At 55.5% G+C, this 9535-nt stretch overlaps 1 protein-coding gene across 1 annotated transcript in view; it reads left to right on the top strand.

The window, feature by feature from the left end:
• Positions 1-9535, top strand: part of CECR2 (CECR2 histone acetyl-lysine reader) — a 37826-nt gene that overhangs the window by 10427 nt on the left and 17864 nt on the right.

Genomic DNA, 9535 nt, shown 5'->3' with positions numbered 1-9535 from the left:
GGAGGTGTTATTAGGGGTCCTGATTATTGGGGGGGGGGGAGGTGTTATTAGAGGGTCTGATTATTGGGGAGGGTGGGGGTGTTATTAGAGGGTCCTGATTATTGGGGGGGTGGGGTGTTATTAGAGGGTCCTGATTATTGGGGGGTGGGGTGTTATTAGAGGGTCCTGATATTGGGGGGTGGGGTGTTATTAGAGGGTCCTGATTATTGGGGGGGGAGGTGTTATTAGAGGGTCCTGATTATTGGAGGGGGGGAGGTGTTATTAGAGGGTCCTGATTATTGGGGGTTAATAATTTTACAGGTCCTGAATTTGGGAGGAGTATTAGTGTCATGGGGGTCTGATTATTGGGGGGCTGCGGGTGTTTGCTTTTATGCTGTGACATTACGGGGGGCTGTAATATTTGCAGATTGTGCCGGGGGGAGCGCTTTATAATGGGGGGTCCTGGCGGAGGGTGGGGGGGAGCTGTCAGTGTTTGGTTGATCAAAGCCCTGGAAGTCACCAGTGACAGTGGGGGGGGGGGGGTGTCTCCGCAGCATAAATATTGGGGTCACAGAGAGAGCAGTATTTTTGGGGGGTGTCAGAGGGTCATCGTCTCTTGCAGTAGTGAGGGTGCGGACCCCTGATGTTACCCCCCCACTGTCAGTGATTGTTTTGGGGTCACTCCAGGGAGACGCCCCTCCCCAGCATGTGCCCGTGTTGTGGGTGTACTCACTTATGTTTTTACCCTCCTCCATCTGCTGCGGAGACCTGGATCTCATTGGTGGCCCCTGCGATTAACCCCTTATTATCTGTAGACCTCTTGATCCCGGATTAGAGTGCCAGCTCTGCAGCCTCCAGTTCTCTCTGGTCCCAGGAGCTGACGCTCTAGTGTTGCGTTAACCCTTGCCGTGCCGTGTGGGGGCTTCAGCTGTGGCTGGGGGGGTTGTTGCTCCTCTGCCCCCTGTCTTTTGGGATGCAGTCTGCCAGATATAATGGAGGGGTTTTGTTCTGGATGTGGGGCGGGGGGGGGGGGGGGGGGGGGGGGGGCTCGGGGCTCTCGCTCCGGGGGAAGCCCCTCTGTTTGTTTTGTTCTGGGTCTTCCAGGGGCAGCATGGCATCCAGAGGGGACAATACCCCGAGGGGAGGGGGCGGGGGCTGCGGGCATCTGTCTGTTAACTCCTTCACGCCTGATTCCCAGTACAGAGAGTGATCACCCAGCTTTCCCGGGGTGGGGGGGGGCACGCGGTCACCCCTGGATTTGCACCTCCGCCAGGTCGCACCTTTTGTTCCTGGAGGGGTTAATTCCTCTTCCTTGCTGTTGGGGGTCTCTCCCGCCCCTCCTTTTGTCTTTGTCCCCCTCCTGTCAATTTGCAGGACAATGTGAAGCTGTTTGTAGTGTAAATGAAGTTTGGGGTCTGATAAGTGACTCACCTGGGGGGAGGGGACCATTAACCACTCACTTGCTGGAACTTTTTGCTCATCTGACCCCGTGGATTTTGTGTAATTAACTTATTTCTTTTTTTTTTCTTTCTGTAGAAGTGAATGGGGCTGGTCACGTGGACCGCCGGGGGCCGCGGCCGCCTTTTGTTGCAGTGCAGCTGGTCCGTGACCATTGTTGCGCCAAACTTGCCGTCAGCTGGCGCCGCCGACTGACATCCGGGATTTTATAACAGATCGTACGTCACCGGCCCTTTAAGTAGCCTCAAGAGCTTGCAGTCGAGTGTCCCTGCCCTCTAGCGTATGTGCGGGCTGGTATTGGGGCGCGGGGCGGCTTCTGTCCCCCCCGGTTTTGCTCTCCCCGCGGCCCCCGCTGATGTCTCTCGCTCACACGTGGTTTTGTGTTATGGTCGAGATGAGGGGACGACTCCGGCTCTTTCTTGTGGCTGAGAGACGCCCACCGCCCGTCCCTCTCCCCCCCGTCCTCTCCCCCCGCTGACGTCGCCCGGGCGCTGCGTGCGCTGTTTGCAGGACTCTCCTTCTTCAGGCCTCTCTTGTGTCCCCCCCCATTGTAGGGGGGGGGGATTGGGCCGCTCGAGTTTCAACATGTCCGATCCCTTCTCATCCTGAGCCGTTTATTCCAGTTTAGCCCCTCATGACCCTGAGGTGCCCACAAAAAGGGACGCAGGGGAAGGATGGTGAGGATGCTGGAGGTAGGTAGTTGTCTCGTGACGCCCCCTGTGGTGTGTGGCCAGGGATTTAGCCGCCGCTGCGGGTGCTGTCCTCTGGGGCGGATGGTTCTGCTCCTCACAGGCAGAGCCGGGCCCAGGGGAGGGAGGATGATGGGGGTGGTAGTGGCCGTTGGCTCCAGAGCGGGGGGCGCCGGCAATGACGGGCTGACTCAGTGGTTGTGGTTCAAGGTCTTTTACTCACAGTCCGGTTGTCACCCTTGGGAGTGCCGGTCTCTGCCGTGACTGGCCCCGGCCGATCCCGGGATAATTCGGAGGTCACCGCCGGGTGTTGTGGATTGTGGGCTTTTCCTTCTCGCGCTCTCAGTGTGGATCCCCGTGACCTGAAGTGCTTGTGGACCCCTGGTCTGTGTTAAAGTTCCCGTCCCGGGCTCTATACTGCTTACTGTGCTCCGGGATCTTGTGGTGGCCAGAGGGACCTACAATCCCCTGTCCGTCGGATTCTGGTGGCGCAACGTGAAATGTGCATCACCCTAGGGCTCCCGTACCCTGAACTGCGCCGGTCCCAAGGGACTAACTAAGCTCTCCTTGCTTTTTTTCCCCCAACCTCTGTCTGGGGACGACTCCCCTTTTGTCAACTGTCCTCCTCCCTCTCCCCCTGCGGCTGCCCCTCCCTTTCCTGAGTCCCTGTCACTAGTGGGTGGAAGCCCCAGTGTTTGGTGACCTTACAACCCGACCCTAGCCCGATTCCCAGTGAGGAGGGCAACCTGCTGTGTGTTTATGGAATGTTTGGATGTGGAACCGGCTCCGACCTCCTCAGTACCAGGGATGAGTACCACACCTTAAGTTAGGTGCAGTACCTTGTGGCGACTGAAGCCTCAGGGGCGCCACATGTACAATCGGTGGAGCAGAGCATGCATGTATATGGTGGGTCTGGGCGAAAAAGGTTACAAATGGATAAGAAAACACCTTAGCGGGGGCAATCATCTAATTAGGACCCCCGTTTATCAGCTATTAGGGAAGTGCACTGGACAACCTGGCGTGCCCATTGATTGCTATGTGAATGGTGTAATACCTCCTGTCACCTGCAGGGGGCACTGTGGGAGGAATTGAGCACTTGAAGCGATCACTGCAGGGACAATTTGTATTGTTGCCTTTCTTACTGGCCACCTAGGGGAGTTGTTCTTGCTGCGGGAGTCATTATTGTTTATATAGCGCCACCTTCCCCTGCGGGTGTGCTGCGGCTGAGCGGTTGTGCTGCGGCTGAGCGGTGTGCTGCGGCTGAGCGGTGTGGTGCGGACTGAGCGGTGTGCGGCGGGGTCTGTGCCCACCCGGGGGTGTTGCAGGCTGATTCCGTCATCTGCTGCCGCTCGTGTTTTTGCACTCGGCGCTCGTTACCAGGCGGCCATCAGGGAGATCCCAGGTGCAGCGCGGCAGCTGCAGGGCTGATTATAGGGGCGAGATGGGACCCTCCGAATTCTCTCATCAGCAGTCCTGTCACACGGGGTCCTGGCGGAGGCAGCGAGGACGACCGCCCCGTCCCCCGGCGCTGTCACTCCAGCATTAACTCCTCGCAGCCAGTAATCTCAGTGCAAAGGGTGGGTGTCTTTACTAGGGTCTCCCCTACACTACAACTCTCAGCATGCCCGGATAGCCGATCAAATCAATAAAGGCCCTGTCACACACAGAGATAAATCTGCGGCAGATCTGTGGTTGCAGTGGAAATCATGGACATTTTGTTTCCATTTGTACACAGCCACAAACCTGGCACTGATTGTCCACAATTTCACTGCAACCACAGATCTGCCGCAGATTTATCTCTGTGTGTGACAGGGCCTTAACACTTTACGTGGTCAGTGCCTCCCGGCCAATCAGATTCCAGGATTTCTTTTCTGTAGGAGATTAGATAAGTATGGACCTCCTGGCAGCCGCTTATCTTCATGAGAACTAAAGGATTGGGCATGTCGAAGTCTATCTGCCCCATCCTGATCTGCTCCTTCCAGACGCCCTGGCGGTGGTCAGACCCCACCAACCTGTTACTTATCAGCTCCTGGGGGGGGGCACATACTTTCCCTGGTATTAGCTCCTGGGGGGGGCACATACTTTCCCCGGTATTAGCTTCCTGGGGGGGGGGGCACATACTTTCCCCGGTATTAGCTCCTGGGGGGGGGGGGGGGGGGGGGCACATACTTTCCCCGGTATTAGCTCCTGGGGGGGGGGGGCACATACTTTCCCCGGTATTAGCTCCTGGGGGGGGGGGCACATAGCTTTCCCCGGTATTAGCTCCTGGGGGGGGGGGGGGGAACACATACTTTCCCAGGTATTAGCTCCTGGGGGGGGGGGGGCACATACTTTCCCCGGTATTAGCTCCTGGGGGGGGGGGGCACATACTTTCCCCGGTATTAGCTCCTGGGGGGGGGGGCACATACTTTCCCCGGTATTAGCTCCTGGGGGGGGGGGCACATACTTTCCCCGGTATTAGCTCCTGGGGGGGGGGGGCACATACTTTCCCCGGTATTAGCTCCTGGGGGGGGCACATACTTTCCCCGGTATTAGCTCCAGGGGGGGGCACCATACTTTCCCCGGTATTAGCTCCTGGGGGGGGGCACAATACTTTCCCCGGTATTAGCTCCTGGGGGGGGGGCACATACTTCCCCGGTATTAGCTCCTGGGGGGGCACATACTTTCCCCGGTATTAGCTCCTGGGGGGGGGCACATACTTTCCCCGGTATCAGCTCCTGGGGGGGGGCACATACTTTCCCCGGTATCAGCTCCTGGGGGGGGGGCACATACTTTCCCCCGGTATCAGCTCCTGGGGGGGGCACATACTTTCCCCTTTATTAGCTCCTGGGGGGGGGCACATACTTTCCCCGGTATCAGCTCCTGGGGGGGGCACATACTTTCCCCCGGTGATCAGCTCCTGTGGATGGGGGGGGCACATACTTTCCCCGGTATCAGCTCCTGTGGATGGGGGGGGGGGGGCACATACTTTCCCCGGTATCAGCTCCCTGTGGATGGGGGGGGGGGGGCACAGACTTTCCCCGGTATCAGCTCCTGTGGAGGGGGGGGGGGCGCAGACGTTCCCCGGTATCAGCTCCTGTGGAGGGAGGGGGGGGGGGCGCAGACTTTCCCCGGTATCAGCTCGTTATGTTTCAAATTAACAATGAATTTTGAATTTTGAATGTGAAGGTTCTGTGTCAGATTCTGGTGGCGGTTTTTTTGTCGGTGGCGGGTTTTTTGTCGGCGTTTTTTTTGTCGGTCGCAGTGTTTTGTCAGTTGCAGGCGGCGGCCGGACCTCAGGGTTTCTCTGTCCTGAGCTTTGTCATGGGGGGGTGAAGTCTGTCCGGTGGGGGGGCGGGGGTGTCAGTTGTAAACATCCCAGCCCCCTCAGGCCATTTGCTTTTGATATGTGAAATAGATTGTAGGTGTCCGGTTTAACCTGTTCATTCCCTGTGTGATAGAATCTGCAGGATCCTGTGGAGTTTTGGAGAGTCGTGCCTCGGGGGCGTTGGGCACCTACAATCGGGCCGCGCGGTTTGATGCGCTCACAGATCGGCCGTCATTAGTGATCGCGTTGTTACACGGTCGGGACGGACAAAGGAAAGTTTACACTTTGAGGACTTTGGAAAAAAGTTTTATAAGTTTCCTATGGGATCGTCCTTGGCAGTGGCCAATATTTTGCTGCGTGTCCCTTTAAAGAACCTGCGTCCCCCCCCCCCCCCCCCCATTCTGCAAATTATCTGGTTCCCCCAAATGCAAAGGATTGTTGGAATCTGGTTTTGGCCAGGTTAAAAGTTCAGCAGGACATCAGCCCGGAAGGGGGATGTGGTGTAAATTCCCATACAGGAGGGTCCGCAGGCGAAACGGCCCCCTCCTCACAAGACACACAAACCAGCACAAATCACCCGGGAGGGCGGCCATTGTCCTCTCACCCCTGTGACACCGACTTGGGCCCTTATTCACATTGTTTTTTTGCGTTCTCACCCCGGGGATTTAAAAAACAAAAACTAAATTTTCCCGGCGATTTCTTGGAGGATTTTCCTATGATTTTTTTTGTGACTACGAAAAGATGTTGACAAGTCTGAAGATGTGGCTAGTGAGGCGGCGCGCCATGGAAGATGGGGGTGTCTGCTGCGGAGTAATCTGCCCAATCCTCCGTGTGAACATGGACTAAGGACGCCTTGAATCTGGAGACAATTTGTATGTTCCAAAGAGGAGAACTGGAACTCTGTCGCCACCTACAGGCAGGAGCAATCCTAAAAGTCAACATCGACCCTGGTCAAACCACGCACTCCTCATTACCACTCATCAGTGCAAAGCAAGAGCTCCCATTTGTCTGAATGAGAGACCTCTGAATGGGGGGTCTAACCAGCAAAGCCCCTCAAGGCTTCACAGTGGGCCCCAAACATGTAGAAACCATCCTCTCGTGTTTTTTTTTTCTTCTCACAAAGACCAGGCGATTGGTACCAAAAATCTTACATTTTGATTTCTCAGGTTTCTACGGGGTCCGGTATTCAGTCCTTGTGCCGCTTCACCCAAACAAGTCTCTTCTTATGGTTTGCAGTCAGTAGCGGCTTCTTTGCAGCAATTTGACCATAAACGCCGCTTCCCACAGTCTCCTCTGCACAGTTGATGTTTCTATGACTTTGTGCGTCATTTTGTAAGGCTGTTATCAAAGGGGCTGCCAATTTGTGCTTTCTGAGGCTGGTAACATTGATGAACTTATCCTCTGCAGCAGAGCCCATTCTTGATCTTCCTTTCCACATGAGAGCCAGTGACTTCAGATGAGGGATCCCTTCAAGGTACTAGCACATGAGGGATCCCTTTAAGGTACTAGCACATGAGGGATCCCTTTAAGGTACTTAGCACATGAGGGATCCCTTTAAGGTACTAGCACTTGAGGGATCCCTCATGGTCCTAGCACTTGAGGATCCCTACATGGTCCTGGCACACGAGGGATCCCTACATGGTCCTGGCACACGAGGGATCCCTACATGGTCCTGGCACACGAGGGATCCCTACATGGTCCTGGCACACGAGGGATCCCTACATGGTCCTGGCACACGAGGGATCCCTACATGGTCCTGGCACACGAGGGATCCCTACATGGTCCTGGCACACGAGGGATCCCTACATGGTCCTGGCACACGAGGGATCCCTACAAGGTCCTGGCACACGAGGGATCCCTTCAAGGTCCTGGCACACGAGGGATCCCTTCAAGGTCCTGGCACACGAGGGATCCCTTCAAGGTCCTGGCACACGAGGGATCCCTTCAAGGTCCTGGCACACGAGGGGATCCCTTCAAGGTCCCTGGCACACGAGGGATCCCTTCAAGGTCCTGGCACACGAGGGATCCCTTCAAGGTCCTGGCACACGAGGGATCCCTTCAAGGTCCTGGCACACGAAGATTACCTTCAAGGTCCTAGCAATTTTACAGACTGACCATCGTGTCTTGCAGTAATGATGCTCTGCCGTTTGAGTGTTTTTTTTGCCATGTTCTGTCTCGGGACGGTTGTGCAGTAGGTCCTCAGTATGTTTTTTATCTTACAACCGTTGATCCTGGGCGGCTTTGGCCGCGGTGGTAGCCCCCCCCCCCCCCCCCACCCCCCCCCCCCCCCCCCCCTTACCCCCAGGATTTGGTGACAGATGGGCAGACTTGTGCCTGGATGCTGCAGATTTAGGGGCTGCCAGTCTTGAGCGATGTCACTAATGACCTGTTGTGTCAGCGCCTGACGTTGGCGCTGGGGCGAGATGCCCCCCTCTTCTCCTGTCTCTCGCCCATTGTCTTCCTCACCCCGGGAAGACTCTGTAGTCTCCGGCGCTCCGCAGGGCCCTCGGCCGCTCTTAAAGGCCTTTTCTTTTATCAGCGCTTTCCTTTTCATTGCGTGTTTGTTTAATTCTGCTGCGTGAGGGGCTTCTGCATGTGCGTGCATAATGGGTGAGGGGGTCCTGAAATGCCCCCTCCCCTGCTGCCACCCTGTCTGTCCAAAGTCAGGACAGCAGAAGTAAGAGGACTCTGCCTGCAGTGACAGCTGGGACGTTTAACCCCTTAGATGCTGCGGGGGCTGCGCTCCTCATCCTCTCCAGCCTTTTGTGCCCTGAATCCGAATGTTACTTTGCTTTATTTTCTTGCTGTCAGTGAATGGAAAGCGGCTGAGATTCCTGCGGATACCTGTCCAATGTATCTATTCTATAGGATCCCGTTACATTGTATCCATTCTATAGGATCTCGTTACATTGTAACCATTGATCCTGTTACATTGTATCCATTCTATATGATTTTGTTATATTGTATCTTTTCTATATGATCCCGTTAGATTGGATCCATGCTGTAGGATCCCTGTTAGATTGGATCCATGCTGTAGGATCCCCGTTAGATTGGATCCATGCTGTAGGATCCCGTTAGATTGGATCCATGCTGTAGGATCCCCGTTAGATTGGATCCATGCTGTAGGATCCCCGTTAGATTGGATCCATGCTGTAGGATCCCCGTTAGATTGGATCCATGCTGTAGGATCCCCGTTAGATTGGATCCATGCTGTAGGATCCCCGTTAGATTGGATCCATGCTGTAGGATCCCCGTTAGATTGGACCCATGCTGTAGGATCCCCGTTAGATTGGACCCATGCTGTAGGATCCCCGTTAGATTGGATCCATGCTGTAGGATCCCGTTAGATTGGATCCATGCTGTAGGATCCCCGTTAGATTGGATCCATGCTGTAGGATCCCCGTTAGATTGGATCCATGCTGTAGGATCCCCGTTAGATTGGATCCATGCTGTAGGAGCCCCGTTAGATTGGATCCATGCTGTAGGAGCCCCGTTAGATTGGATCCATGCTGTAGGAGCCCCGTTAGATTGGATCCATGCTGTAGGAGCCCCGTTAGATTGGATCCATGCTGTAGGAGCCCCGTTAGATTGGATCCATGCTGTAGGAGCCCCGTTAGACTGGATCCATGCTGTAGGAGCCCCGTTAGATTGGATCCATGCTGTAGGAGCCCCGTTAGATTGGATCCATGCTGTAGGAGCCCCGTTAGATTGGATCCATGCTGTAGGAGCCCCGTTAGATTGGATCCATGCTGTAGGAGCCCCGTTAGATTGGATCCATGCTGTAGGAGCCCCGTTAGCTTGGATCCATGCTGTAGGAGGCCCCGTTAGATTGGACCCATGCTGTAGGAGCCCCGTTAGATTGGACCCATGCTGTAGGAGCCCCGTTAGATTGGATCCATGCTGTAGGAGCCCCGTTAGATTGGATCCATGCTGTAGGAGCCCCGTTAGATTGGATCCATGCTGTAGGAGCCCCGTTAGATTGGATCCATGCTGTAGGAGCCCCGTTAGATTGGATCCATGCTGTAGGAGCCCCGTTAGATTGGATCCATGCTGTAGGAGCCCCGTTAGCTTGGATCCATGCTGTAGGAGCCCCGTTAGCTTG

Source organism: Anomaloglossus baeobatrachus, chromosome 4, assembly GCF_048569485.1.
Source record: "Anomaloglossus baeobatrachus isolate aAnoBae1 chromosome 4, aAnoBae1.hap1, whole genome shotgun sequence".
In the NCBI taxonomy this organism is placed as follows: Eukaryota; Metazoa; Chordata; class Amphibia; order Anura; family Aromobatidae; genus Anomaloglossus; species Anomaloglossus baeobatrachus.
Note: the sequence above shows the minus strand (reverse complement) of the source record. Positions and strands in the feature narration are given on the sequence as shown.